We start from the raw sequence: 4806 nt of genomic DNA, 5'->3' as shown, positions 1-4806 counted from the left end.
TGATTTGGTTTAGTAAGGTGTTAGGGGTGGCAAAACGGGTCGAACCCCGTCGGATCGATCCGCTAAACCCGCTAGAAAAGGCGGCTCGGGCTAGGATTTGAAGCCCGCCAAATTAAAAATACCCGCCAAACCCGCACCGCAAAATAGGCGGGGCGGGGCAGGGCGGGCCGTTCTGCCGGGTCGAAGATTTTTATTTTTTATTTTTTTTATTAAATAAAAGAGTGATTACTATTATAAAATTAATAATTATAGAATTTTTAAACAATTTTTTTTGTTTTTATTCTTCTTATAGTTATTAACTTTATTTATTTTATTTAACGATTTCGTATATATGCTCAAATTATGTGACTTATTTTTTAAAATAAAGATAATTCTATTGACAAATATTATTTTGAACAATTCTATTGAAATTAAAAATTTAAAAAAATAAAGTAAAAAAATTATATTATAATTTGACTATTTTTTATTTTATTTAATTTTTAAATTATGATATTTTGGTTAGTTTTAATAAATTTTATTTTTCAAAAAAAAAAAGAGTCAAGCAGGCTAGCCCGCCAATCCGCCATAAAACGGGACGGGCTAACATTTTGAACCCATTTTAGTTGGCGGGGAAAGCCGGTCCGCCCCGTTTATGGGATGAGCCTAGGCGGGGCGGAACAGACCGGTCCACTTTGCCACCACGTGTATATATATGAAAGTTTGTATCAAAGAGAAGACAGGTCGATTACCATTTTTTATTATAAAATATAAATTAATTTTTTAAATATTTTTAATGTTTTTATTTAATTATATAAATATTTAAAATATTTTTTTGTTTTAATAGTTAATAATATATAATATTTTTAAATTTATTTTAAGAATATATATTAAAAATAAAATTGAATACATTAACATGTGATAGCATTTAAGTATGTATAAGTGTGGTCGAAAAAATATTTTTATTTTTTATTAAAATATAATTAGATATAAAAGACACGCATGTCGAACAAGTGTCGATAAATTTTGTGTTTAAAATTTATCTGACACACAAACACAATAACTTAGCAAAATGTGTATGGTTTATAGACATTAATATATCTTGATTTTTTCTCACCAAGACCCAAATCAAAAGATTGTTCAGCAAATGTTTTTATCAAAATTTGATTATCATGTTATGAAAATAGTTTAGTTATACTAATATAAAAAACTTAATTATGCTGCTTTGAAGCATTTGATTATAGTAGTGGTTGATCATTTTATTTAAAAATATATTAAATAATATATATATATATATAATGACTAATTTAATAGATAATTTATAATATTTATAGAACATTTGTTAATTCTTACAAATGAGAAGGAAACGGATAAAAATTTGTATGTTTTACTTTGTTAAAAACGCTAAATTATTTCATTAATTAAAGGTATATAATAATTAGGGTTAACTATGATTTTAGTTTTTAAGATATAGGTCGAAAATTTTTTTTCGTTCTTAACCTTTTTTTGCACATAAAATTATCCATAAGGTTAACTTAATTTTAAAATCATTATTCGAACCAAAATACCTTTCCCTTTTTCACCAAAATATCTAATTTTTATTCTTCTTTTACTTTCATCTCCATCAATAGCAACAACAATAATAAAATTACGAACAGCAAAACAACAACAATAAAATTAGAAATACAAAGCAGAGAAATAATTTTATTTTCTCAAATATACAAAACTCAGATAAATGTGATACTGTGCATTGCAGTACCAGAAGATCAAAGAAATCAGAAACAAAAAAATCAGAAAAACAAAAAATAAAGAAATCAAAGAAATAGAAGAACAATAAAATCAAAAGCGCAACAATAAGAATAAAGAAACAGAATCCGAATCAGAAGCACAATGAAATCAGAATCAGAATCAGAAGTATAAAAACAATAAAACCAGAATCAGAAGCAGAAGCAGAACGAATAAAAAACAGAACCCTAAAAACACCGGTGGCAAGGAGTAGGGCGAGGGCCAGCTGAGGAGTAGCGCGAGGATGCAAAGCGGCGGCTAGGACCAGAAATACCGGCGGCAATGGCGCCAGGGGCGGAGCACCAACTCACCATCCTCCACTGAGTCGCAATTCGTTGAAACCTCTCCTTCACTCTCAAGTCAACGCACATTCAAAAATTCGAGAAAATTCGGTCATTGAATAATCCAATCACTGAGCTTTAGCTTCAAATTCCTAGGTTTCTTCTTTCGAATCCAATCCAATAAATCAGAGCGATTTAACCATTCGAAACCGAGTTGAGAAGTAGTGAGTTATGTTAATGGCGAACATGGACAACGAGTCAGGAAGTGCGCAGAACGCCGGGAACAATAACAGCGAGTTGTCGCTGCAAGAGCAGGACCGATTCTTACCGATCGCGAACGTGAGCAGGATTATAAAGAAGACATTCTCTCCCTCTGACTCTGATTCTCGACGGCGACGGCAGCCCCAAACCTTGCTAGCGCCGTCCCCCCTTTCCCCTTTCCCCTTTCCTCTCTTCTTTTCTTCTCCTTCTTCTTCTTCTTCCTTCCTCCCTTCCCCTCGCGTGATCCCCTTTCTTTCCTATTATTCGTTTTTTTTTGAATTTATAATTTTTTTGGTTAGGGATACTTTGGTAATAAAAATTAAAAAAAAAACAATTTTAAAATTAAATTAAATTTTAAGGACAATTTTGTATGCAAAAGTTAAAAAATAGAAAAAATTTTCGACAATTTTTTAAAAATTAAAATCGCACTTAACTCTAATAATTATAAGAGATAGTAAATATTTATATTTTTCTCTCTCTAAAATTGTGTACGAATATCTCAAATCTTATATTTTTATGAAAACACCAATAATGCTATAATATTATTTAATATTTAATTCAAATATAATATTTTAAATTATTTAAATAAAATATAAAAAATTATTTTATGTGTTAAATATATAAATAATTAAATTCATTAAATAATAATATATAACAAAAAATAATTTATTCTCAAAATTCTTAAGGATATGAAAGGCAATTATTACCCTAATTTACGACTGATCTATTTTATTGATAATTTTCTAAAAAGATTCCATCTACGACGAGTATTTTGAGATAGCTTTTATTATTCACGCTCATATGTACATTGTTACATATTTAAAGGAGTATTTACGAGAAGAAAATAAGATAAGAAATTAAAAATAAAATAAAAAAAATAGAAATATAAAATTTAATATTTTTATATTTTGTTTAATAATAAAATAAAATAAATTATAAAAATTTAATTTATTTTTTTAAAAATATAATTATAAAATATTAATAAAAATAAAAAATTAAAATAAAATATATTTTTATTAATATTTTTATATTTTTTATTAAAATATACATAAAATATATTAATTCAATAATTTTAAATATAATATTTTTATTTATATTTTACCCATTAAATATAATTTTATATTTATATATTTCTATTTTAATATTCTATTTATCAACCTATGAAACACGGACATTTTGCTGAATTACTGTGTCTACGTGTCGGATACATTTCAAACACGACACTCACTGACACTCGTTTGACACGTGTGTCTGCTGTGTCTAAACCGTGTCTCAATAAAAATTAAAACATTTCTCTCAGAACACACTTGGACACACCTAAATATCATCATGTGTCAGCGTGTTCGGTCTTATTCTTAATATATATTCTTAAAATAAATTTAGATAAAGTATATATTATTATTTATTAAAATAAAAAATATTTTAAATACTTGATATGATTAAAATAAGACATTAAAAATAATTTAAAAAATTAATTTATATTTTAATATCATTACGGTTTATCTAAAAAATATTTTATATTTTATATGTATGCGTGTATCCATATCATGTAAAATTTTAAAATTCACGTGTCGGTATGTCCCATGTCGTGTCATGTCCCGTGTTCGTGTCAGTATCCGTGCATGATATAGCTAAAAACAAACACAGTCTGATAGACTGTTTGAAATTGAGGTATAATTTGCTCTTACTGTCGAATTTGGGATATGGTGAACACATTTATAAAAAAAAGGAAATCAAATACATATATATATATATATATAATGTATTTATACCATAAGAGTATTAAAATTAAATCCTATATATGATAACACGAAGCAGGGAAATTATATATTTAAGAACATGAGTGCATCTCAATTGTCCAGCAAGAAGAAAATATTGAGCCATACTGCAGAAGTCTTTATTATTATTATTATTATTATTATTATTATTATTATTATTATTATTATTATTATTATTATTATTTTTTGGCGATGCCAGCTAGCTATGGATCATAAAATGGTGATGGCCACCATGTGCATTACACGTGCTCAGATGTCAACCCTTAGGTCTAAATTCACACAACCAAGTTCAAGATCTCCACACAGGGAGCTACTCTTTTTTCTTATTTTCAACGTTCTTTTTTCTTTTTATTTTTTTTATTTATTTATTTTACATTTTTAATTGGCAATAGTGTTAAATTGTTTGTTAGAAAAGCATTATACAATGGAGAGGTTTGGCCAGTTACCAAACCACATAGAATTTAAAAGAGAATGTAAATGGATAATGATTTTTTTTTTATGAAGTGCGATCTATAATGAGTAATGAGATTAATTAGTACCAAGATTCCATGTTCCATGCTGTAATAAACTACAACTGTAGCTGCAATATTAATTACCACAATGTATCTTGCAATAACTATTAATTTTTTATATATTGTATTTAATTTTTTAGGAAAGAAAAAAAAAGAAAGCAAAAATACAATATGATTTAATTAATTATGAAAGCATTAATTTAGTTGACTTTT

The sequence above is a fragment of the Arachis stenosperma genome, chromosome 4, assembly GCF_014773155.1.
Source record: "Arachis stenosperma cultivar V10309 chromosome 4, arast.V10309.gnm1.PFL2, whole genome shotgun sequence".
Classification (NCBI taxonomy): Eukaryota; Viridiplantae; Streptophyta; class Magnoliopsida; order Fabales; family Fabaceae; genus Arachis; species Arachis stenosperma.
This window is presented reverse-complemented; position numbering follows the sequence as displayed.